General features: G+C 42.0%; 1 protein-coding gene across 3 annotated transcripts in view; it reads left to right on the forward strand.

The window, feature by feature from the left end:
* The window catches only part of NAALADL2 (N-acetylated alpha-linked acidic dipeptidase like 2), a 1,094,482-nt gene that overhangs the window by 119,016 nt on the left and 948,330 nt on the right, over positions 1-27,136 (forward strand). The window lies entirely within an intron of this gene.

Consider the following 27,136-nt stretch of genomic DNA (forward strand, 5'->3'; position numbering starts at 1 on the left):
CTTGCAGGACACGTGAAATTTTAAAGCACCAGGGGAAGCCCGAAGAAGTGGACTGTATAAATTCAACTTTGGCTTCCTCTTCAGTATCAGCCAGCAGGATTTTTAGTGTTAACTAGCACAAATGTTCATATGGAACAATAGAAGACCATAGCTTTTGCACGGAAGTTAGAAGCAGCTATTAGAGAAAAGCTATTGCATGATGGGATAAAGGCAACAAGATGAATCATTAGCTAGTGTAATTTCACAGCCCTCCATTAATTGCACCAGCTAAGGATATGGAAATTATTATGTGATTTTAGGGGTGATGACAAGATTCAGTTATGTGACAACCAAAATGAAGACCATTTAATTGAAAGGTATAAAAGGTATAAAACACACAGCAAAAGAGTGTAGTTAGAATCATAGAAAATTAGTGTTGGAAGGGATCTCAGGATGTCATCTAGTCCAACCCCCTGTTCAAAGCAGGACCTTCCCCAACTATGTCACCCCAGGCAAGGCTTTGTCCAGCTAGCTGGGTCTTAAAAACCTCCAAGGATTGAAATTCCACAACCTCTCTGGGTAACTTGTTCCAGTGTTTTACTACCTCCTAGTGAGACAGTTTTTTTTGGTGTTTTGTGTCCTCATCTCTAACTTAAACTTCCCTTGCTTCAGCTTGAGACCATTGCTCTTTGTTCTGTCATCTGCCACCACTGACAGCAGTGTAGCCCCATCTTCTTTGGAGCCCTCCTTCAAGTAATTGAAGGCTGCTATTAAATCCCCCCTCAGTCCTCTCTTCTCCAGACTAAATAAGCCTAGTTCCCTCAGCCGCTCCTAAAAGTCATGTTCCCCAGCCCCCTAACCATTTTCGTTATCCTTTTCTGGACTCTTTTGTCTACAACCTTTCTTTGGGGGGTGGGGCTCAAATCTGAACACAGTACTCCAGATGTGTCCTCACCAGTGCCAAATAGAGTGGAATAATCATTTTTCTCAATGCGTTGGCAAGGCTCCTATTAATTCAGCCCAGTATGCCATTAGGCTTATACGCAACAACGGCACGCTGTTGACTCATAGTCAGCTTATTGTCCACTATAACCCCCAGGTCCTTTTTTGCAGAGCTGCTGCTTAGTCAGTCCATCCTCATCCTGTACCAGTGCATGGGATTGTTCTGTCCTAAGTGCAGGACTTTTCACTTGTCCTTATTGACCCTTACAAGATTTCTTTGGTCCAGTCCTCCAATTTGTCTAGGTCTCTCTGAATTCTAACCATACTCTCCACTATATCTACTACTTTCCCAGCTTGGTGTCATCTGCAGACTTGCTGTGGGTGAACTCCTTCCCTTCTTGCACGTCATTGATAAAGATACTGAACAAAACTGGCCCCAGGGCTGACCCCTGGAGCACTTTGCTTAATATTGACTGCAAACTAGTTATCAAACCATTGATTTACTACCCTTTCAGACTGATAATCCAGCCAATTTTCTATCTACCTTACTGTCCTTTCATCCAACCTGTACTTCCTTAGCTTGTTTGTGAGACTGTTGTGGGAAACTATCAAAAGCCTTGCTAAAGTCAAGATATATCATGTCCACTGTTTTCCCCACATCCAAGGAATCAGTCATCTTGTCATAGAAGGCAGTCAGGTTGACCAGGAAAATCTTGCCCTTTATGAATTCATGCTGAATATTCCTAATCACTTTCTTCTCCTCCCAGGGGCTTAAAAAGGGATTCTTTGAGGACCTGCACCATGTGATGCTGACCCGACTGTAGTTCCCCAAATCCTCTTTTTTCTCTTTCTTAACGCTGGGCGTTGTATTTTCTCTTTTCCAATCATTTGGGACCTCTCCCAATCACCATGAGTTTTCAAAGATAATGGTGAGCTGCTCTGCAATCACATCAGCCAACTCTCTCAGTATCCTTGAATGCATTGCATGTGGCCCCATGGACTTGTGCACATTCAGCTCTTCTAAATAGTCCCTAACCTGTACTTTCATGACTGTTGGCTGCTTGTATAGTTCAGTTGTGTAAATATAGAGAGAGAAGTGCGAACAAAGGTACACCAATATAGTAATATTATGCTGCTGCCAGTGTATTTTAGAGCACAAATATGCCTGCTGTCTGTGGCTGCTGTATGGAGATGTATGGTAGTGGCACCATACACCACACTACCAGTCCCTTATCTATTCCAGTGTGACAAATAATTCTGCTCAGCTTGTCAGCACTGACAGCTGAGACTTTTTTGCTTAGATGCCTTGACAGTGCTTGTATTAAACAGCCAGAGCTGTACACTCCATTAAGTTTTTGTAAAATGAACTGTCTGCTACTTGCTGTTTCACTGATAGTGGCGGCCATTGTGAGCTAATCCTCTCCAGTTGCGGGCTGCTTGAGTGAATACCCTCAGTCATTCGACAGGTAGCAGATCTTGTCATTTGGATTGGAGTGTCTTTGGGGCAGAGTATTACCTATGATACATAAACATCATTCCAAATAGACATTTTGCTTGAAGTTCACACTAAATTGACAATTCAGATATTGAAATGAAAAAGGAAAGGCATTACATGTAGGATGCTGAAATATGGTGAAATTCACCTTTATGTAGAACTAGAACAAGGCTCTTAAAAAACCCCCTATAGCATTGATCCTCTGCATTTACCAGGGGTAAATGTCTCCCTGGATGCATTGTCCTGATGACTTAAGGTTGTTGGGAGATATTATGGACGCACATTCTCCAGTGTAATAGGTTAGCAAAATTCATCTCCAACCTTTATTTTCTGTAACACATACATGAGTTGTTTCAAAAGTCAAGCAGAAATGCCCAGTTAGCAAAAATCCTAAAATAAATGAGGGAAGTAAAGGCTTCTCTAGTATTGCTCTTTAGTAGTTTGCAATTTCTGCCTTGAAGTCTGTATTATTTTCTACTAACCTTTCTTGTGTTGTAAATTATTTTAAATTGCATCACACTAGCCAGGTTGCTTTCAGAGTTCGGGGTTGTTTGGATTGAATATCCCACGGGCTTAAGGTTAAAGTGTGTGTGTGTGTGTGCGTGTGTGTAGTTAATATGTGCGTTGGCACATCTTTTCTAGTCTCTTTCCAGGCACATATCAACAGGCATTTCTGAAGATGAAGGAATGGCATGTCTTCACAGAGGCTGCGGCTTTAATGTTTCATTGAATATATTAGAATACACCACTGTAGAGTAATAACAGTATATTTTAGTCCAGATTACAAAAATTAGGTGCCTCTTGCTAACTGTCAAGTCAAGTGATGAAGTCTATGAACTATCCTCTTTGCTTGGAAAACGGGCACAGGAATTTGGTTATCTGGCAAGGGAGAAACCTTCACTACTACTGCTGCCGTATTTATTTTGGATAATCAGGCTAGGGAGTGAGGATGGTTCAGCTGGTATCCTGGCTCTGTCACTGACTCATTGTGTAATCATTAGCAAGTCATATTATCTTCCTTCATTTTCACATCAGTAAAATGGAGGTAATACCTATTTCACTAAACATTTGAAACCTAATGCAAAACTTAATATTGTAAAATGTTTTGAGATCCTTGGATGAAAGATGCTATGTAAATGTATAAAATATTATTATATTAAAGTCAGTCATACAACTGAAACCATTTGCAGTGTTTTAATGTATAGTCCTTAAAGGTACACAAAATCTGAAATAAGAATAATAATAATAATTCCAAAATAAGAATTTTTGGAATATCGTTTGTTCTCGATAAAAAAATATTACTGTTAACATAAATTGTATACAATTCAAGGCAATATTTCCCATTTACTTCATCCTCGTGGCTCTAGTATACCCAGATATGGCAAGAATTTGAGTTTAGGGCATGATCTTCTGTAACATAAGAATAGAAGTAATGAGGTGAAGCAGGTGAGGTTGAATTTTTAATAGAAAAATAGATTATGCCATTCTTTATGATGGTGGGATTCATCCATCTTTTACTTTGTTTTATATATCTCATAGTAGATGTGTGCAAGATGCTCCTGGAACCTATGGTTCATTTATGCAGTATACTCTAATGGCTCCTTCAAACATTGCAACAGTTAAGGGTTTCTAGGGTTTCCATAAAAAAAGTTATTTTCAGAGCTGTATAAGTCAGCCATAAAAGTTTGTTCAGCCTGGTCTAAATCCTGGCATGAAATGTCTCACCCTAGGAGAATATATAATTTTTTTATATTTGGTTTACTTCTGTTTGGTTGACACTTTCTTCACTTCTGTGATTGAAAAATGGAATTGGCAGTCTGTTACAGTGATATGGGGACTTAGAGTGTATCTGAGGCCATGTTTTATTTTTTGCACTCCCAAAATTTTGAGAGTGATGGAAGCAATTTATATAGCACTCTGTGCAAAGAAAAGGCATGTTCTGAGCATTGAAGGAGAAAGGCCCGAGAGTCTTGCTCTTTAGGGACCTGGAAAGAACCGGGAATTAGTCTTACTCACGGATTTGTCCAATTAGGGCTTCTTTACATGTGCAGGTAAAGACTTGATGGGATCTAATGTATGATCCGCACAGTTGAACCTCCTGCCATGCCACATGTACATAGCAGGAAGCATAATTGTGCAATTGCACATTAGGTCCCATTGCACTTTATTGCTGGTGCAGGAGAAGCTGGATCCTGGGCTCCCCCTGCACTGGCAAGAAGCAAGCTCCTATAGCTGGGTGCCCCCTGAACTCCCAAGGCTTGGAGATCGTGGCTGGTGCAGTCTTCCAGACATTGGGGTTTCATGAACCCCCCAAGTGCGGCAGCCATGATCATCCAGCCCTGGGGGCTCCCAGGTGCGGGGAGGTCGCAGCTACGCCCTGCAGCAGCTGGGACCCATCTCAGTCCCAGCACTAGGATGTGCGCTGCCAGGACCCAGCATTCACAGCTGTAGGTGCTGCCTGGACCCAGAATCAGTAGCCACTGTGACTGAGAGTCCCCTCATTTGTAGCTGGGAGTCCTGTTAGCTGGTGGGGCCTCCAGACGCAGGGGAGACTTACATGTGCTTACACGTGCAAATTAAAGCTCAATAACAACCAGCTATAAATTTAGTACACATTTTCAAGGCCTAATTTTATAGCTGATTGGAGCTCTGTATGGCATTATAAGTACTTTGCACATGTAGCTGGACTCTGTGTAATTGCACAATTAACCAGTTAATTGTGCAATACCTGTAATGTGTGGAGGGGGCCTTAGAGTAGGATGGATAGAGCAACTGTAAATGAGATGATGGTGGGATAGGTCAGGGAACCTTTTCAGTGTGGCTTACGTACTGATTTGGTGCTATTTTGTCAGTTAGGGGATGGCATATTGGGTAAAAAAAACCCCATTGTGGTTATACTAGTACAACCTCTGGAATGGGCAGTATGGGAATAGCTCTGTTAGTATAAACATTATTCTACTGATATCTGTGTTAAGATTAGAGATCTGTATTGCTTTTACAATACTGCTATAAAGTGGGACAGCTTTCTAGTATTGGCAATCCATAATTGAATAATAATGCAATCAGGCATAAACAGGACAAGATCATTCTGCAAAGACTGCTGCCATAATTCAGAGCAGATGTAGGGACCAGGCTTTTTAGTGAAATTTATGTAGGTAGAGAGTTCTGCCTATTTGGACCTTGTTACTAGATTGGGACCAGAGACCTGGGGGTGGCAAACAGACAAACAAATGCAGAGGGGATGAATTCTTCCTCCCCACCCCCCTGTGCATTTCTGTATATGAATTCTATACTAAAATAACTCCTTTGGTGCCCTTTTCTTCCTATTGATTCCAAAATTGGCACTCTCTCCCAGATTGTGTGTTAATTTTTGATCTCACCCTATTTCTACAGAAACAGTTTCTTATGCCAAATGTTGTAAAACCATGTTTGCATCCATGCTGAGATCTTGTAAGCCAACATCCTCCCTGGAGTGAATGTTTTAGTAATAAGCTCTGAAAATAAAGATTGATAATGGAAATACTGGCAGCCCCTTACACTACAGAGGTGCTAGCCTGCATCTCTCTAATTAGGACTGCGATTAAAAATGAGAGAGGCTTTTGGTCTTCAATTTCAAACCATGAAATGAAAGGATTTAAATGTCTCATTTTTGGCAGTGACTGACATTCAGCAACAGTGTGTTCTGTGCTTGGCAACAGAGGTGTTGTTTAAAAAGTGTTTTATAAGAAATGAGTAACAGTGCTTTCCTGTAGAGTATGTAATCGCAACTCGTAGCTGTTTCAAAATAATTATTTCCTTGATTGTCTTTTAAAATTGCTATTTTCAAGTTCAATTTATTATTCTTTTATCAAGGGTTTTTGTTTGTTTTGAAAACAAGCATGTTCTATATCCAGAATCCTGAAATATGATTATATTTTTCATGTAAAAAAAGGGTACTAGGGACTTGAAATCCATTCAGAGGTAAAATTTATTTCAGACCTTACACCTGCCTCCAAGTTGTCCAGTTAATTTTTGTGGTGTTACATTAATATTTTTCCAATTTTGAAAACATGTTTTTCTGCCTTCTGGCAAGTGAAAGACTCATCAGGGGAACAGATAGCAGAAAGTAGCCAGCTAAGCCATGACTCTGAAAAGACCTACATATATGCTTAGCTCCAATGCGGACACTTCAGTGGCACTACCGTGATGCTTTTGGGATGTCCATAAAGCTTGTTTGGTTAAAGGGAGAAGGCCAGTGAAACAAATTTAGAATTTCTAACCCAAAATTTTCAAAATACCATAGGTCAAATATGGTTTTGTTTCGTTTTGTTTTGAAAGTCATCAACTGTCATGATTTAGGCTTAAATATTATCACACCTCCGCCCCCTCTATGCTCAACAGGTATTGCCCAATTAACTGGTTAATTGTGCAGTTACCTTGAGACCAGCTACATGTGCAAAGTAGCTTTCACACGATATAGCTTTAACCAGCTATAAAGTTGGACCTTGAAAATGTGTATTAATTTTTATAGCTGGTTGCTATTGAGCTTTAATTTGCACGTCTAGCAGGGTCTCCCCTGCTCCTGGGAGCCCTGTCACCCGGGGCCTCAGGGTTGCACCATGTCCATCCATGGCTGGGTGTCCTACAACTGAGGGGACTCTGAGCCCCAGCACCTGTCGACTGGGTCCTGGCAGCACCATGACTCAGAGTCTTACACTTGCAGTGCTGAGTGCTGGGACCCAGCTAGGTTTAGGCAGGTGGGGGGGACAGCTACACAAATCCCTCAGCTCTAGGAGTTTCATGCATCCCTAATGCAGGCAGATCATGGCAGTTCTGCAATGGCAACAAGGTGCAATGGGACCTAATGCATGATTCCACAATCAAATGTGGCATGGCAGGAGGTTTGGTTGTGTGGCTTCTGCGTTAGATCCCATTGCATCCTTACTTGCATGCTTAGAAGGGCCCTCAAACATACATACTTCTATCAAATATGGTTCTTTTCCTGTTGTCTTCCAGTTTTTAATCTTTTTGGTTCATGTTTTTGTAGCTTTTTTTGATAGCCATGAGCGTGAAAACATACTTCATGTTTTTAAAATTAAAGCTGAGATTCCCACATTGTAAGACTTGAGGAGTTGGGGTTATAAAAAAAAAATAATAATTTTGAGATGTGATAAAATCACCAGAATTGGCAAAACTACATGACCACTTCTGGTTTCTCATTATTTTTTGTAAAAAAAAGAAAGGAGAGGGAAAAATAATCCTCCAGGTCTCTGTCAGGCTTAGTAATTGTAGTTATCATCTGTTTAAAAAAAAAAAAAAAAAAGCTTAAAATCAAAAAGAGTGATTCTTTTTTTTTTAATTATCAGTATCCCTTTAACTTCTTAGTTTCATAAATTAACCATTCTTAAGCACTAAGGCCTAGGTAGAGGCAGATGTTGTATCCAACTGTTAAACATTGCTTTAATGCTTTCATTTTTATAGAGTCAGTTAATTCTAGTATTCTGCCTTAAAACATGCTAGGAAAAAATCCTGGTCTTACTCAGCCCAAGATGAGAAGAACAAGTAGAATAACGCTTGCACCAAGAAGTCTGAACATGCCATATTTAATCACTTAGGACAAGGTTGTTACAAGCCCTAATACAGTTTTACATGGACTGTTGGGAAATAAAAATTAGCTCCACCCTCCATTGATCTGTGATAGAGATACCAGAATTGCAGTTTTGGTCCCCTGGTAAGCATAACTTCTGCAGAAAGCAAGGAATGGGAAGATCCATAGCTATCCATAGTTAGCCTCAGCCTAACATGCTGTTTTAAAAAACAAAGATGTGGCTTTGCAAAAAAAATGTTTTTTACAATCCAAGAGATCTGTAGTTCCTCTTATTTTGTTTTGCAAGAATAGTGATTTTTGCTGTGAGAAATGACAAAGGTTAAAATTGAGTTTGTGCTTGCTCATAAGTTTTCTGGTTGTTTTGTTTTGTAAGAATAGGGATTTTTTTGCAGTGAGGCATAGCGGAGGTTGGGATTGGGTTTGTGTATGTGTAAAATAATTATAACAGTGAAAGTGAAATCTGGGTGGGTTTGGATTTGTTTAAACATCTGAGGAGAAGCAGCAGCTGCAGGAAAAGCACCCTGTGACTCCTGATTACCTGAGGATGGTCATGCCATCATTTGTTGATCAATAGCGGTAATCATTTAGGTACTTTTGATTTAGTTAGTGAGATCCCATACTTGCTGGGTCAGCATATTTTCATCTTTAACAGACTGTAGTCTTGTCTCTCTGTCAAACTTAAACCCTGACAAAAGGCTAACATGAAATATCATTTTATGCCCACCTTCCTTTTTTAGGACTAAAAAAAGGGTTTATAAAGCCCACACAACAGAGAAAGTGTTAACAAGAGCCGTGTGGGAAAATAGGACCTTGGAACAACCAGTCACCCAGGTGGATCAATCAGGGGCTAGGCTAAGCCTGTAGCGGAGAATGGAAGGCAGTCCTGGGCAGTGGGAAGAAAGCTGAGAGGAGCTTTAAGTTGGAAACCCTGAAGGAGGGGAGAGGAAGTGAGGAGTACATGTGAAAGGCAGAGTCAAGGAAGGGTCTCTGGCAGTAAGACCAAGAGATGGGAAGGTAGGAAGGAGCCTAGGGAAACTGCTGGAAACTTAATTTTTCTCAGTGCTTGGAAGCAGAGGGCTTTTTATCTCACTTGGTTGTAAAGCAGTAAACAGATTAAGGATAGGAGTTAGATTGTGACCAGCTCCTTGACCTAGGACTGTAATCCTGAATAGCCATTCCCAGCTCCACTCAGGGAGAAGCCAGATTCATTTAGGCTGAGTACAGATGGTCAAAAAGTCCGAGGCTGAATCGATTCAGTCTGTAGGTTTTTAAAAACTGCCATATATTGAGCCAATAAGCAGGTGAATTGATGTTCACTTTTCCAACAGGAAAGTCAGCCAGACCCATTCAGTGGCCCACACTAATAGCCGGGGGCACTAGAGCATGCCTCCCAGCCTGCTGGCCACCACGGAGAGCCAGAGCCCTCCGATTCCCCAAGCCACACCCCCTCCTCAGCCTCGCCGACCGGTGAGCAAGGGGTGGGGGAAATGTACCCCTTCCACCTGGCATTGGACCCTAAGCTGGGAACAGCCCAGGCAGGGTGGGGAACTAGAACTGGGGGCTTTACTCTTCTCCCCCACCCCAGCTAGGACGGGAGCTGGAATCTCCTAGCCATGCCCCCTCCTCCGCCTCCTAGCCAGCTGAGGCAGCAGGGGAGGGAAATCTGCACCTAGGCTTGGCTCTACCCCTAGAGCCAAGAGCCAGGAGCCATATCCCCTCCTCAGCCTGTGGGGGGGTGGGAGGGAGGGAAGCTCATAAGAGGGAACTTGGCTCTGCCCCTAGAGCTGGGAGCAGGGGTGGAGTTCCCTAATCACGCCCTCTTCTCAGTTTCTGGATGGGCTTATGAGGATAGGGATGGAAGGGGAGCAGGCTTGGCTCCATCTCCCCAGAGTGGGGAGCCATGCCCCATCCTCAGCCTCTGGGCTGGCTGAGGGTGGGAGGGGGGAGGATAAGGCCACATCAAAGCTTGGCTCTGCCCCCCAGATCGGGAGCCACACCCCTTCTCAGCCTCCAGAGCAGCTGAAGGCAGAGGAATAGAGAAGCCCACAGCAGGGCCTTGGCTCTGCTCCCCAGAGCTGGGAGCCACATCCCCCACTCTTTTGGCCTAGAGGCTAAGAAGAGGGCATGACAACGGGCCTCCAGCCCTGCTCCCAATTCTGGGGGGGCAGAGCAAGCCCTGGTGGAGGCTTTTTCCTTTTCCCAACCTGCCCCAAGGCTGAGAAGGTCTGGGGCTCCCAGCTCTTAGCTCTGGGGGGAAGAATCAAGCCCTCACTGCAGATTCCCATTCAACTCCCCAGGCTGGCAGCATCTGGCTTGGGGTCTGATTCTCTCCTCCCTCCCTCCGCCCACCAGCAGCACCTGGCTGGGGGTCTGGTGCCGAGACGGTGGGGTGGGTTTTTTCCCCTCCGCCCCCTCTTCAGCCACCTGGAGGAGAGATAGTGCTCTGACTAGGGAGCAGAGGGATGGGGCAGACCCTGGTGTCTGGAGCAGATAGCACAGCCCAGGGTTGCAAAGCATCATGGGATGCTGGGGGGACTGTGAGTTAACTTGAACCTGGAGGGGATCTAGGAGAGAAGTTCCATATACCGGTTTGAGCTAAATCAGTTAAGTCTGATACTACATCTAACCAGGTTTATCTTAAACCAGTTTTGGCCATTTTGAAGTTGGTTTAAGTGCACTGAACTTCTGTTCTAAATTGGTGTCTGATCATTTAAACTGGTTTATGTGTAACTTCTGTCCCTAGCCTTGAGGAAAAGGGAAGAAGGGCTTTCCCTCTGCCTCAATACAAACCATGCCATCTCTTCGATTTGAGGTAAGAGAATAGTTTGAGTGGTGGTATATTCATGCTATTCAAAAGTCAAGGTTGATCAAACAAATACAGAATATTTTTTAATACATAATTGCCCATTGCTACAGTGTTGTCTTGAACCCAAGTAATTAGCCAACATACTCGTCAATCTCCCTGTGCTCATGAAGAAGGGATGGTTGAAGTTTTGTACTGATGCCTTTACTCTATGTAAACGCAATACAAAGAAGTGTGTGGAGGAACTGGTGGGAGGGGGGCTGTTATTATACTGTTAACTTAGAAAACATGATTACAGGATCACACAATGCATACATAGATAGGAGAACATTCACATAATTGGATTGGGAGGAGGGTGCTCAGACTGTCAAATTTTACTTGCTTCCAGCTAGCTTGGTTTCAGAACCTCACTAAGCTTTTCCAGCAATTGGAAGCCTACAGCAGTTGATGGAGCCAGCTGAGTTCTCAGAGTCCTTCTTTACAAGGAAAGAAAGATGATTATATGATCCTAAGAGGATTTGTTGACTAGAGAGGGAACTTTATTGCACATATCTCCTTTCAAAGAAGAAAATAAACGAGAATCCATGGGAAAGAGATGTGGGATCACTTACTGGAAGATTAGAGAGATTACTACAGGGCCTGCTCCCATTATTTCACGGTTAAGACTCACTACCTTTGGTCCTTTTTAACTACACTCTTTAAAATATGAACTAGGAGGGATAGCCTATGAAATAGAGGGTTGATACGATCGGAACAAAATCTTCCCTGAAGTCAATGAGGGTGGGAAGGATCTAATTAAGGGAGAGTGTAGCCAGGGGTATTGGTGAAATGCTTGGAGTAATCTGCATCTGTCACGGTATCACAAATCATGGAACATTCAGATAACGCAATCTGTGCATCTTAATATTGCATACAGTTATTTACAAACATGGACCATTGTACAGTTGCTACTCATTTGACTTTAGTAGTGTTATCCTAAACTCACACAGTTGTTAACTAGGCAAAATATGCTCCATAAGCTGTTTGATCTGCTCTAGTGGTTTGGATGCTAGCTCTGAAATTGGAAACTCTTATCTTCTATGCTTGTCTTTGAGCAAAAGGTACAGTAAATTGTAAACAAAAAAATGACTTGGTCAGGTGATCTGCTCTTCTGTGGCTTGAAAATGCAGATATATGTGAAAAAAAATTCTGAACACACATTTTGAAATGCTTTATAAGGCCTGTGAAGAGAGGCAATTATTTTCTGTAGACATTTCAATATATTCCATACTTATTGAAGTAACATTTGAATTGAATATTCATTTCTGCGTGACATTTAAATTTCTGAACGAAAGCCTAATTCCCTGCTGCTTGCAGTTTTGCAAAATATGCGTTTGATACTTCTGTTATTAAGCAGGAAGTATTAGACACAGTCTGATTATCAGGCAATGATTCTAGGGGAAAATATTCATGGAATGTCAGTGCAACCAACACTTTTTGTCTTAAGTCCTTCTTAGCTGAAAAAATTATCATATAGTATCAACTGTACGTACGTAGGGTGTAGATTTATTGATCTTTTTCAAAAGCCTGGAAAATGACTAAATGGCTGTATTTGAAATTTTACAGGCATGGGAACAAATAGGATGATGAATATTTAGTTTTTGCTGGCAAGTGCGTGATCAAGGTTGCACATGATCTGCAAGTATTTTCTTTATAATTTGTGTACATCTCAGTAAACTTCCATGATGCTTTACAGAACCTTGCTAAGATATTTTCCATATCTGGAAGACCTTCTGAATAAGACATAAGTAATTATATTCAAGTTGATCCATAGCCCAGTAAAATCAGTGACTTCCTATTGACTTAAATGAGCTTTGGATCAAGCTCTGAAAGCCCAACACTGGCTGCAACATAAGGGTGGAATTTTCCAGGGCAGCTAAGTGACTTACGCTTCTTGTTCCTATGGGCTTTCAAGAGGAGTTTGTTGCTTTTTCCTCCATTAGATACTTTTAAAAATGCCATGCTAATTCAGGGCAGAATTTGGCACTGTGTGTTTAGGGAACATTGAACAAATGTTAATTCGCATTAACATCATCTGATGTTGGAACATGCATCTTGTCAGCGTTTACCCTTCCTCTTAGTAAGACTAATAATTATATATATATAAATATATATATATAAATGAAAGCTATGCAACCATATATATAACCATATATATATGGTTTCATTGCTTTTCATAAATACAGGTTTAACTGATTGCCAAGGATAATAAATAGAGATGGAATTCCTTCTTCTGTGATATATTGACAGAGGGTACAAGCAGACATTACACTTGGACTGGCTTTAACCAAGGTTAGGTCAATCTAATTATGTTTTTGCATAGCTTTCATTTAGTACTCACTTTCTGATACCCTGATATTTATATAAGCCTTGATGTTTAGTGATTTTTGTCTTTTCATCCCCTTCCAACTCTGTATCAGAAAACACTTGATGAAAACATACTTATTTTTTATCCTATAATGGAATTATGCTATTCTTCTTTGTTTTGAAATGTCTTCTGGGAATTTTAATGTAAGTGGTGAGCTTATTTTTTTTGATGTTAAGCTTACAGAATGAGTAAAATAGTATCAGCATATTTGTGTGTGTGGAAAACGTATGATAGGTGTATAGTTAGAGTGGGTGCACAGGCAGGGGAGGGAGGGACTTTCATCCTACCTAACATTTCTTTCACAGAAATTCAGAGCTAATTTTATTAGACTTCTTGCATCTTAGGGAGCACTGGGAATGATGCATCTTTCACTTCAAATATTTATCCATCACTTTCAGACAAGTTTTGAATAAGGTGATAAATAAAACACAGCGAGAACAGCAGAAAACAATTTTACCACATCATGCATATACTGTCACTGTTGCAGGAAGCAATAAGTGGGCACTGCATTATTTACAGGACAAGTAACATACTGCCTTTTTTCCATGAAGAGATTATTTTAGAACCTGTTCCAGCTATGACTAAGGTTAAGTTTTCCTCTTGCAGGTCACTGTTTTGCAACTACTGTATATTTATATACCATGTATATAAAGGTATATATACAAAAGTATATCTATAAAACCCCACTGATTCACTGGCTAGCTTTAAAAGATTAATTCCTTAGTGATCCTGATTAACATCAATACCTGGGAGACTCAAGCACTGAATCATCCTCAGTCGTGCTGTGCAGTATGGCAAGGCATCAACCATTTTAAGCCAGCTAGCCTCACTATGGAGGCAAATACGTAAGAAAGACAAAGGGAAATAATTGTGAGCCAACTTCATGAGGATCCACTTCTTCCTTCTAGAACTGTATGTCATGTCTGCAGTCAGACATGCAGATCATGGATTGACCTCTTTAGTCATCTCCAGACTCATTGATGACTTCTGTATCTACCAGAAGACTTTCTTCTTCGTATTGAGGGACTGCTGTCATCACTGCTCATCCTGATGGAAGAATTCTGTACCCGTGATGAGATGGGAGAGGAAAGGGCAGTATTTGTCTGTATTATATAGAAGAGACCTCTAAATAGTATTCTTTCATTCTTACAAAATGGAAATGTTCTACTTTAGTGTTTATTGTGGGAAAGGCAGATCTTATTCCTGCTTTGCTGGAACGACTTCCTCATATATACTAGCATTTCTCAACCTATGGGTTGCGACCCAAAAGTGGGTTGCAAGAATATTTCAAAGGGTTGCAAGCTGCAGCAGTGCAGAGGGGCAGCAGCAAGGCACTTGCCCATTCCAGCTGGGAAACGCGGCAGGTGAGAGCCAGGCTGGCGGCTCTGGGGCCAGTGCCTGTGCTCGCGGGGCTGGGTTGGCTGGGAGATGCTGTTTGGGGGGTGGGAGGAACCATGACCAGGCTGCAAGGCACAGCGCAGCAGCCCCAGCCCAGGGCAGCGGGGGTGCTACAGGTCTCTCTTCCTCCTCCCTCCAGCCCATGCTGGGGCGGACTTGCTCTGCTGCCATCCACATAGTTGGAGCCACCGCAGCAACCACACTCTGGCCCAAGCAGGACAGGGGTAGCTGGGGGTCCCTCCAGCAGGGTGGGGGAGGCAGAGGGCTGGGGTTCAGGAGTGAGGGACACCAGCATGGCCCAGGGAGGCAGAGGGCTGGGGATCAGGCAGTGGCAGGGCCAGGGGGTGGGTGTCAGGACAGGCCATGGATCTTTGCAAATGCATTTTTGCTCTCATACTTCCTGAGAAATCAGGGCAATCAACTAGTTACCCCAAGTACCTGTACACAAATGCACAGAGCCTGGGAAACAAGCAGGAATAATTGGAAGTCTTTGCACAGTCATGGCACCATGACATGATTGGAATAACAGAGACTTGGTGGGGTAGCTCTCATGACTGGAGCATTATCATGGATGGGTACAAACTGTTCAGGAAGGACAGGTAGGGGAGAAGAGGAGGTGGAGTTGCACTTTATGTAAAAGAGCCATATGATTGCTCAGAGCTCCAGTATAAAGCTGGAGATAGGTCTGTTGAAAGTCTCTGGGTTAGGGTCAGAGGGGAGAGCAACTAGGGTGATGTTGTGGTCGGGGTCTGCTATAGACCACCAGACCAAAAGGAAGTAGCGCATGAGACTTTCTTCAAACAACTAACAGAAGTTTCCCGATCACAGGCTCTGATTCTCATGGGAGACTTCTATCACCCTGACATCTGCTGGGAGGGCAATACAGCAGTGCACAGGCAATCCAGGAAGTTTTTGGACAGTGTTGGGGACAACTTTCTGGTGCAAGTGCTGGAGTGGCCAACTAGGGGCTGTGATCTTCCTGACCTGGTCCTCACATACAGGGATGAATTGGTGGGGAATGTAGTATTGATTGGCACCTTGAGCAGCAGTGACCACGAGATGCTAGAGTTCAGGATCCTGAGGCAAGGAAGGATGGAGAGTAGTAGAGTAAGGACCCTGAACTTCAGAAAAGCAGATTTTGATTTGCTTAGGGAACTCATGGCAGGATCCCCTGGGAAGCCAGTCTGATGGGGAGAGGAGTCCAGGAGAGCTGGCTTTAAAGAACGCTTACAGAGTCTGTAGGAACAAACCATCCTGATGTGCAGGAAGACAAGCAAGTATGGCAGAAGACCAGGTTGGTTTAGCAGGGAACTATTCAGTAAAATAAATCACAAAAAGGAAGATTATAAGAAGTGGAAACGTGGACAAATAAGTAGGGAAGAATATAAGAGCACTGCTGTGGTATGCAGGGATGAAGTCAGGAAGGCCAAAGTGCAATTGGAGCTGCAGCTACCAAGAGATGTGAAGGGTAATAAGAAGGGTTTCTACAAGTATGTTGGTAGAAAGAGGAGGATCAGGGAAAGTGTGGGTCCCTTACTGAACGTGGGAGGCAAACTTGTGACAGGGGATGCAGAAAAGGCTGAAGTACTCAATGTCTTTTTTGCCTCCATCTTCACAGGTGAGGTCACCTCCCAAACTACTGCACCAGGCAGCACAGTTTGGGGAGAAGGTCAGCAGACAACTGTGGTGAAAGAATGGGTTAAGGACTATTTATAAAAACTGGACATATACAAGTCCATGGGGCCAGATGGGATGCACCTGAGGGTGCAGAGGGAGTTGACTAATGTGGTTGCAGAGGCACTGACCAACATCTCTCAGAACTCATGGCAATCAGGAGAGGTCCTGGATGATTGGAAAAGAGCAAGTATAGTGCCCATATTTAAGAAAGGGGAAAAGGAGGATCCAGGAACTACAGACCAGTCAGCTTCACCTCAGTCCCTGGACAGATCATGAAGCAGACCCTCAAGGAATCCATTTCTAAGCTTTTGAAGGAGAAGGAGGTGATTAAGAACAGTCAGCATGGACTCACCAGGGGAAGTCATGCCTGATCAACCTGATTGCCTTCTATGATGAGATGACTGGCTCTGTGGATATGGGGAGACCGGTAGATGTGGTGTACCTTGATTTTAGCAAGGCTTTTGATACGGTGTCCCACAACTGTCTCGCCGGCAAGCTAAGTAAATATTGACTGTATGAATGGACTGTAAGATGGATAGAAAACTGGTTCGTGCATCGGGCTCAGAGTGTTGTAATTAATAGCTCAATGTCAAGCGGAGTGCCCCAGGGATCAGTCCTGGGGCCAGTTTTGTTCAATGCCTTCATCAACAACCTGGAAGATGGCATAGAGTGCACCCTCAGTAAGTTTGCAGATGCAGATGACACAAAGCTAATAGATATGATAGAGGGTAAGGCTAAGATTCAGAGTGACCTAGACAAATTGGAGGATTGGGGCAAAACAAATCTCATGAGGTTCAACAAGGACAAGCATAAAGTCCTGCACTTAGGACAGAACAATCCCATGCATCAGTCCAGGCTGGGGGCTGAGTGGCTGGGCAGCAGCTCTGCAGAAAAGGACCTGGGGTTACAGTGGACAATAAGCTGAATATGAGCCAGCAGCTTGCCCTTGTTGCCAAGAAGGCTAGTCATACTGGACTGCATTGGTAGGTGTGTTACCAGTAGGCAAGGGAACTGATTATTCCCCTCTATTCTGCACTGATGAGTCCCTATGTGGAGTACTGTGTTCTGTTTTGGGTGCCCCACTACAGAAAGGATGTGGACAAATTGGAGAGAGTCCAGCGGAGGGTAACAAAAATGGTGTGGGGTCTGGGGAACATGACTTACGAGGAAAGACTGGGGGAACTGGGCTTATTTAGTCTTGAGAAGAGGAGACTTAATAGCAGTCTTCAACTACCTGAAGGGGGGTTAGAAAGAGGATGGCGTTATACTGTTTTCAGTGGTTAAAGATGACAGAACAAAGAACAACGGTCTCAAGTTGCGACAAGGGAAGTTTAGGTTAGATATTAGAATTTTCTCACTAGGAGGTAGTAAAACACTGGAACAGGTTATCCAGAGAGGCTGTGGAAGCTCCATCCTTGGGGGTTTTCAAAATCTAGATAGACAAATCTTTGGCTGAGATGATCTAGTTGAGACTGGTCCTGCTTTGAGCAAGGGGCTGGACTAGATGTGACCTCCTGATGTCTCTTCCAACTTTCTATGATTCTGTGGATCCTGGTAGGAAAAAGGTTGAGAACCACTGGTTGAGAGTACTGGAAATGCAGATCCATTCACTTTTGGATAAGCAGTTTAAATCCAAGATATAGGTAATTAGAGCCTGAAAGCTATTACTGTGATGGCAGCTTACTTTATCTTTAAAGTCATTGTTAAAAGCGTCCCATTTACCAATAATCACAGTCAGGAAGTCAGATTACCAATCTCTGTTCTAGAAGTGGTCCCTCCAGGTTGAGCTCCACGTGCAGATACTGGCCAGGTTGATGCCAATGCTATATCTCTCCGTAGTGTTAAAGCCTGAATGATCATGTTAATCTTGCTACAGACTGAAGGCATGTTGTACCTCAGAAAATGAAGCCCTTAGAAAAACTGAAAAGTAGAAGGAGTATAAATTTAGAAAAGTTATCACGTCTGGTAAGAATACTGCTAAACTTGTTGGGCAGTTTCTTTGAATTGAAGCAACCAGAGCATAAGTGCAGGCAGTGGTGTAACAGTGGCAAAAGCACCAGCTTTGCTGGACTGCACATTGTGTGTGGATGCCTGACTTTTGACTCCCAAAATGAGCTCTCTCCTCCCAGCTTAGCTGCAGCCTAAGATCTGGTGGTGGCCAGAGGAAATGCTCTAAGGACGCACTGAAGGCACACCATAAGAAAACAGATGCTGACATCGAGAGCCAGGAGGAGCTGACTGCTAACCGAATCTAATGGCACCGTAACCTCAACTTGCTTTGAGGTAAAGAATCTTCTTGATACAGAGAAAAGAGAGCAGAGCAAGGAAAAGGAGAGAAATCCCAGTCTACAGCTTACTCTCCCCTGCAGAAAGAGTTGTAGCTTCTGCAGTTGGTCTGTGGCTTGAGCACTGGACTCTCAAGACCCTTGGCTGAGCCGTGGTAGAGATCATCCTTGAAGTGAAGGATTGCCAGCAACAACAACTATTTTTTTTCCCTTCCTATAGCCCTGCCTTTCAGCATGTATTCCAGAAGCAGGCAGATATTTATTTAAAGTATTTGCATCCTCAGTGATTTTCTTGATAATTCTGATTGCATTTAGAAATACTTTGCAAGCCATGAGCTAAAAAGAGCCTATGAATACAGGAAGAAGATAAGAAAACACATATTTTGAGATGTTTTAAAGTGGAGAATGCTTTAAAAACTAGCTGTTACTAAAAGCTAACAACTTCAGAGGGATACTTGAATGATAAATCTAGCTATCTTAACAGCATCAGAAAGATTTGTTTGTAGACCTGTTTAAAAGGGTGTTGGATGTGAGTAGTGATTTGTTTCTTAAGGAGTATACTTTAAAGGAACAGGCTTCTGAAGCGGAGTTATACTAGGCAGTACTGAATCATTGGTCATTGTGAAATATTTACTTTGTGAATATTTTCCCTAATGAAATGAGTCTGGTTTTAACTTAGTAAAACTTCTGAGAAACCGGAACAATTTTGTTGGATGAAATCACATACAAACTACTTTCCATTTTTGTGGATGTGATGGGCCATATATTTTTTAAAGAATAACAGACTGAGGGAAGTTTTAGTTAAAATTACTGATATGATACCATTCGCTATTCTTAACAAAGCTACAGAACCAAGCCTAAGCTGCTTATCACTATGACAGCAGCCATCTATGTTTGATTTCTGTATGCATATCTTTGAACTTAAAACTGATATAATTAGTGATGCATTTTTCATGAATTCTCTTCAGCTTTGTCTTGCTTTGTTAGACTGATTTCTGTGACTACTTCAGTAAGAGTTAACCGCTAGCTATATCTGTTGGAACAGGAAACCGGAAAGTGATTGTCCTTAGACTTTGCTGGGGGCAAAGTTTAGTTCATCAACACAAGTGTTTTCACAGGGAACCTGATTCTCAGGAGCAATGTCCAATCAGGAAACAGAAATGTATCATAGTACCAATCTCAACCAACTGCTGTGCCTTGATTTTTTTCAGGATGCCCACTATAAACACCCGGTATTCAAAATAGAGACCAAAAATTATTTGTGGAAATGTATTCATCAAGCAGTTTCAAGTAATTCCTACATTTGAGAAAATTGTACTCTGCCTATAGCCAGTTCACTGAGTAATAAGTGGGAAAATCTGTTAAGCAAATTATTGCCAGAGTTCTGTTCTGGTTAATATTTGCTGTTCTGTTCTAACTTGAATATAACATTGAGGAAATCAATGTCATTAGATTTGTCATGTCAAAATGTTAGGCTATATAAAATCAGTTTGCCACCTCCTGTCTAAAAATGCTGAAAGGCAATTTTATAATGCCAGTTTGGTTCTTTAGAGATTGCCTTTTAACATACATAACTGAATGTAAATGTGAGTTATTACTTTTTCTACTAAGTAGGAAGAAATTGGGGAGATCCTGAAAGAAGTTCCAAGTATTAAAGCACTAGACCCAACTGGCTCACTCTCAGACTTCAATATCTGTCCCTTAGTGTGTTTAACCATACAAACATTTTTTTAAAAGCATGAGCATCAAACTTGTCCTCAGCCCTGAACCAGATTTGGACCACAGGGTTCCTCTGGGGCTGATTCTTTGGGTCCATGGGTAATGGCAGAGGTCCAGGGACAGCAACAGATTCTGTGGCAGGCCATATTTCCAGGTCCTGCTGCAAACTTCCAATAGCCCGAGGTACTGGATCTTTGACATCCTGTTTTTAAAGTTAGTAGCAGATAATTTTTCACTTAGTCACATACTCTTGTCATCTTGTAAAAATGTTGGATATAATGGAATGAAAGATTTAGAAAATGATTTAAATCTATTATTCTCTAAATATGTAAACAATCCCAATCAGGAATTCCTGAATTGGGACTGTAAGTCCATCTGTCCATCCATACCCATTAATACAAGGTTAGCTCTAGGGAGAAATGGATTCACTTTTCAAGATGTGGAAGAAGCTGTAGAATATTTTGTAGAGCACTGCCATTCAGGTAGTACTATAGGCCTGATATATTCCCTTTTAGAAATGTCACCATTCTTTTTCTCCCTGCTTAAATAAAGGAAATAAATGCAAAAGTATCTTTAAGTACAATATCTGAATAATTTATTTATGGTAATGTGATTTCTTTACAAACAAGGGCCAAATTTGGATTACCATTAGAAAGATATAAATATAGAGTAATATTAACAATTTTTGTGAGTATATACCAAATTTATATCTGTGTAATAGCTTATAATTTGTCTGTAGGGCTCTTCCTGTTTTCTATATTATAGTGTCTGATTTTTTTCTGATTTTGAGTTTACTTAAGTTGTATTACCTTTTGTATATTTCAGCATGATTTAGTTGAGCTGTTTCATTTGATTTAATTGACTTAATTTTTTTCAAAGAAAAGATATAAAAATATATTTTATATGAAAAAAATCCAAGATTATTTCTGTAAGGTAATTTTAAATTTTACATTTGCGACTGACTATAACTCAATTGTATCTTTCTGAACATCCTTTTGTTTTATTCTGTTTTTCTCATAACATCATATCCTCAGTTTCTTGCAATAGTTGTTTGCCAACTGGCCTAAAGCCATGCAGAAATTACTTTCTGAGAGCTGTACCTTTGCAAATAGCCAGTGGAATTACTAAAACATATCTAGTTAAAAATATCCCAACAACCACAAACAAAACTCCAACCTTTATTGCATTCTGGATAACGTCTTGTAATACTCTAATTTGCACAAAAATCTCCATTTTTTTCTTTTTGTTTAAGAAATAAATTGTTCTAAACTTGGGGACAAATTTTGGAGTTGATTACGGAATTATTAGTCCACAATGCTACCTAAAACCAAGTGAGCAGAGTGCAGAATCAGGTCCAGTGTCATTATTCTACATAAGGAGTGTTTACATATTTATTTATTTTTTTAATACTTTCACATCATCTACCAGTATTCCATATAACCATATCAAGAAGATGACATCCTAGTGGTCATTGTAAGAGGTTTTTTGTGGCGTATCAGGATTTTCTTGATATTACAGTGATTTAGACTCAATACAGAAAATGGAAATTTTCTACTGTTTTTGCTCTGTCCAAGGAAATGTAAAATTAAAGAGAAAAGATGATAAATCTTTTTCCTTATGGTAGAATTGAATGAGTTCTTGAGGCTACGTAGTCTGCTACACTCATCAAGATTTTCAGTCAAGTTCTGTGACTCCTACTCTTAGAAACCAGTAAAACACATACACATACAGTCTGGGGCACTAGACCAAATTCCCTTCATGAATCCTTAAACTAATCTTATTCTGTCAAAATTTAATTGCTGCACATGATGCATAGATGGTCTATTTATTTTACGTTGACCTTTTCCTCTACTGGAGCAGTTTCTCAGCTTCACCAGTGGCAGTCATCTCTGTAGCTGAGAGTATTTGAAAGATGAACTCCCTCTTTCCCCCTGGATAAGTACAGTGGTGCTCCTTGGATAGCAGTGAAAATAAGTGATTTATAAAAAATCTTAAAGGTAATACATTATTCATAATGTAAAAAATGCTAAAGCATAGAACATTGTAGCATTCTCCTGTTTACTTTAGGATGACTTTTGGCATGCCAGGTAATAGAATAGATGTGTATTATCATCAGGGATCCTGTTTTTCTCTGATAAAAAAAATCTCCAATTTTCAGTTTAAAAAAATAACCCCAACTCCACATTTTTCCATGATTAAAATGAAAGACCACTGTATATATCATCTTGCCACCTTAATATACTACTATATATATCGTCTTCCCACCTATATAGTAATCTTAGTTTTCTCTGATTAAAAAAAAAAAATCCCCAAATTTGGTTTAAAAAAGTAACCCCAAACCCACATTTTTCCATGATTAAAATGAAACATCACTATATATATAGTGGTGTTTCATTTTAATCATGGAAAAAATGTGGATTTGAGGTTACTTTTTTTAAACTGAAAATTGGAAATATTTTTATCAGAGAAAACCAGGATTACTATGAAGTTGGGAAGATGTTGAAGCTGTTAAAAAGCCACATTTCCAAAGATTTACATTCAGCAAAAAACCCAAGCCCTGGTCTTCTTCCATTTTGTGCCAACAGTGGCAGGCTCCACCCATAATTATTGGGGAGAATATGATTAGCTTTTATTTTCTGGATCTAAACAAAGACTAATATCTCATAGGACACATTGTTAGAAGCATGTCTTGTCATTAAGCTATCCCAGCCGTAGTCGAAAAATAATGATAAATGACATCTTAAATCAAACTCAGAAGAGCTGTCTAGAGGTTAGGTTTTATGTATGATACAGTCTTCCAAGGTACTGAATTGGCCATTGGGAACCACAAATTAAAAACTTACAAGGGGTATAAGGAATATGCCATATTGCATACCTATTGCGTTATATTGAATTAAATATGAAACCAGGGAAGCCTGTTCATATTGCATAGTGCTCCAGGGAATTCTAGCAACCAACCTGTGTCTGACACCATTATCACTATAGCAGTAGTTAAGTTCCTTGGCAACGAGGGATGCATTCTGTATGATGTCACTGCCCTCTTCTGAACAGAGCGTATGTTTAATGCCATGAGGTTGAAGAATAGCCCCTGTGAAACAGGAAGGAAATAACTAATTTTTCCTTGTTCTGTTCTTTAGTTACTAAATTACTAGATTGTTCATGACCTGTGTCCCAGGGGGACAAAAATGGAGGCATCGGAGCAGCCTCCCGTGGCGGGACCCAAGGCAGGGCTGACCTGCCCAAAGAAAGAAATAGAAAGCCCTGAAAAGAAGGCACACTTACCATCCCTAGGAGAAGCGGAGCTGCGCCGAGAAGGGCTGCTGGTGTGGTTCATCAGCTGCTTTTATTGCCGGCTGGGAACAGCACTGGCAGATGACGTCAGCAAAATCTGCCACCCAGTAGATTTAAAAACTGGCAGCGGGAAAATGCAGATGGGGGCAGCAACGCAGAAGCCAGAGGGCAAAGCTGTTCCCCGGGCTGGAACTCCACAGGGATGGCAGCTCAGAAGGAGCTGGGGTATATGGGAGGTGGAGCCCCAAGAACACTCGCAAAGGGCAGCACCCGGTCTGCGAGAAACCCCAAGGAGGAACCCCACCACTGAAGAAAAGAAGACCAAGTCATGGCAGGAGAGTGTCGGAGCCCCCCTCAGGGTTGAACACGACCCAATGCACAGGGTCCGCGGACACCCTGTGGCCGGAACTGGGCGTGCACTTGAAGGTTGCTAGAGAGTGCCTATACGAGACCAGGCAGGTGCAACCTGGTTCCACCTCTTCTTCTCTCTGCAGTTGTATGAGGACAGCTCCCACAGACACTGCTTCCCCCTGCAATGGCATGGGGAGAGCTCCCACCACTGAAGCCCCATGTTCATGTTCTGGATCAAATGGCTCCATATGGTGGCCCATGGGTCGTAGGTCAGATCAGTAGGGTGAAATCTGTGATTAATTTAATTGTATAGTCTGTACTAAGACAGTAATCAGTGTTCTTTAATCTCTATATGCTAATATGCTATAGGCCAAGAGGTTTAATGGCATTGGTTAGTAATACTAGTAATGTGTCTATCATCACATGAATAGACGTATCCTCCAAAAGAGCACCTTTATCTAAGCGTTTCCTTGTATATATTGAAACTTGATACGCCTTTCACAGTGATTTACTCTTATGTGTATTGTTAGTTCTATTTTAGTGGGTATGATCAAGTTCCGTCATGAATAGATGTGCCAGATGGTTAGATAGAGAAGAAAGCTACTTCCCCATTCAGTGCAAACAAATACAACCTGAATTACTCAGACTGCTGATGTTGCAGGTCATCTAACTCTCCAGCTGGTACATCAAAGCCCTGAGACTGATACTGGTCATAAGCAAGCCCCAAGGTAACTACGTGTTCAGCATGTACAGCTGGGAGAATGTACTATTTCTTTTTCAAAAGCACTAAAGTGTGCACCATACCTGGCCACCTTCAGGAATTCTGCCTTATACTAAAAGCTCTAGGATCCACTATAGGGTCAGCACCATTCTTTTCTCCTGACCTTATTGAACAAAATAAGACAAACAGAAGTTTGCCCTCTGCGTAACATTTAAATCCTGAGTTCACATGTAATGGATGCTCATGAAGAGCTTGAAATTAGAGGCAATAGGATACATTCTCTTAATTACATGAATGCTGATGGTTGAAATCAAGCATTAATTGATAATATCTGTATGCGGTAGGTTTCCTCATTGTGTAGTAGATTATATTAACTAAGCTGTGTTGAGAGATCAGATAGTATTAATTTGCTGGAAAGTTCTTTTTTTCCAAAGAACTATTCCAAAATTTGACTTAATTAGCAAGAAGGAAAATGTGAAGAAAGGACTTTAAAGTGCTGAGAAATTGTTTGTGTATGTGTGTGTATGTGAATATGCATATTGTACATGTATTGTGTATACGTTTGTGCATATGACTACTTGCTTTTCCTTGTGCGGCCATTAATATATATATTTTTCACACCCACCCAGATTTTTAAAGGCCCAGATTTTTAAAGGTATTTATGCAGTGCCTCAGCATAGCAACATCTACCAGATATAGGAACTTGTGTCTTATTTTTAAAAGTGATTTAGACACTTTGAAATTCAGTGGGGCCCCAGTGAGAGGAGGAAGGTATCCATTCCTGAATGCTAAGCCATAACTGCCCCTGGTACCTAAGGTAGCATATTTAAAGCTGTATGAGGTATTAGGCCTGTGCAAAGCAGCTAGTATTCGCTTTGGATTCGGATTTGGCCAATTTGGGGAACAGTGATTCGATTCAGTGATTCGAATCACTGTCCCGAATGAATTCGACCAAATCTGACAGATTCAGCCGCAGCCAAATCTCTAAATTGGCCCCATCCCCCTGCCGCTCTCAATGGCTACCCTGCTTGCTCTCCAAGTTTCCAGCTCTTTGAAAAAAAGAGCCCTGACTCAGCAGCTGCTGTCGGGTTTGGGGGGGGGGTGATGCCCACTGCCCCACACTGCGTGGTGTGCTCTGTCGTGAGCCCCCAGAAGCCTGAAGGCCAAAGCAGCAGCCAGTGAATTAGGGTATATTTTCTTTTATTTTTAAAGGCCGGGAGCTGGGGCAGGCAGGGCATCCATGGAGGGGAGGGGTGGCTGGGAGAGCAGGCGGGGATCGGGGGGCTTGTGGCAGAGCACCCCATGTGGTGTGGGGCAGCGGTGATTGCCCCTCCCCCCCGCCCGGCAGCAGCTGATGGGTGGGGGCTTTTCTTTAAAGAGCCAGGAGCTCTGGGGCCTGGTGGGGCAGCCATGGGGGGTGGGGCTGGGAGAGTGGGTGAGGGTCAGGGGGCGCTCAGGGGGCTGAGGGAGCAAGCAGGGGATGGGGCCTGGCAGGGGTCCCCCCATGGTCCCCTCCCCGCTCCTCCAGTCTCTCCTCCCCCTGCTTACCAGCATAGAGTCCGGGTCCAGCTCCCTGCTGCAGCCAGCGGGGACTGCCTGAATTGCCGAAGCTCTCCGAATCTTTTCCAAATTGATTCGGAGAGCTTCAGATCAATTCAGACCTTTTAATTGGTCTCCTGATTTGATTCAGATTTGGAGATTCAGCCACCGAATCTCCTCCAAATTGAATTAGCACCCAAAGCTTCGCACAGCCCCTTTAGGTATCTCTGTACTACGCTTCAGTCAGTTGTGTGACTCCAATGTGTACCCAGATCCATAAGCATTTCAATCAGCTTGTGTGTGCTGGAATGGAGGTAATGTTTAAATACTCACTAATAGAGAGAGTAAAGTGACCAACTTCCAGAGAGCGGAATCTGGGCAGCCATCCCAAAGTCTTCCCAGACCCATTATTAGCAGCCCTGAAATTGATGGCAGCTAGTCAGTTTTTGGGGCCCATGTGATGGCACAGTTTGCAGATGCAACAAGGACACAGCTGAGAACCAATCTGAGACGAGTTTTTAGAAACTGGGTGTAAATGTCATGTTGAGAGAGTCCTTGGGGACCCTGGAACAGCCCCAAAATTTGGGACTTTCCTGGAAAATCTAGGACAATGGATAGCTTTAACAGAAAGAGAAGATATAAAATTGGATAAAGTACCTTGGTGAAAAAGGGTTTTATACACTGTGATCTCTCTTTTAAATCATGTCTTTCAAAGGCTTTTCGTTTCTTTTGGTTTTTTTGGTTGGAACATGGGCGTGAGAGGGAGGCAAGAAATTATCCAGTTGTCATTTTTTTTGCAAACTCTTTCCTGGTTTCAATGATACCAAGAGTGCATCTTTCAAATTTACTGGGCTGACACTTTCTGAAAGCAGAATGCCTGTTTACTTCTGTTCTTTTGGACAGATCATGCCATATATAATTGAGAAAAAATGATTACATGGT

The sequence above is a fragment of the Alligator mississippiensis genome, chromosome 7 (assembly GCF_030867095.1).
Source record: "Alligator mississippiensis isolate rAllMis1 chromosome 7, rAllMis1, whole genome shotgun sequence".
In the NCBI taxonomy this organism is placed as follows: domain Eukaryota; kingdom Metazoa; phylum Chordata; order Crocodylia; family Alligatoridae; genus Alligator; species Alligator mississippiensis.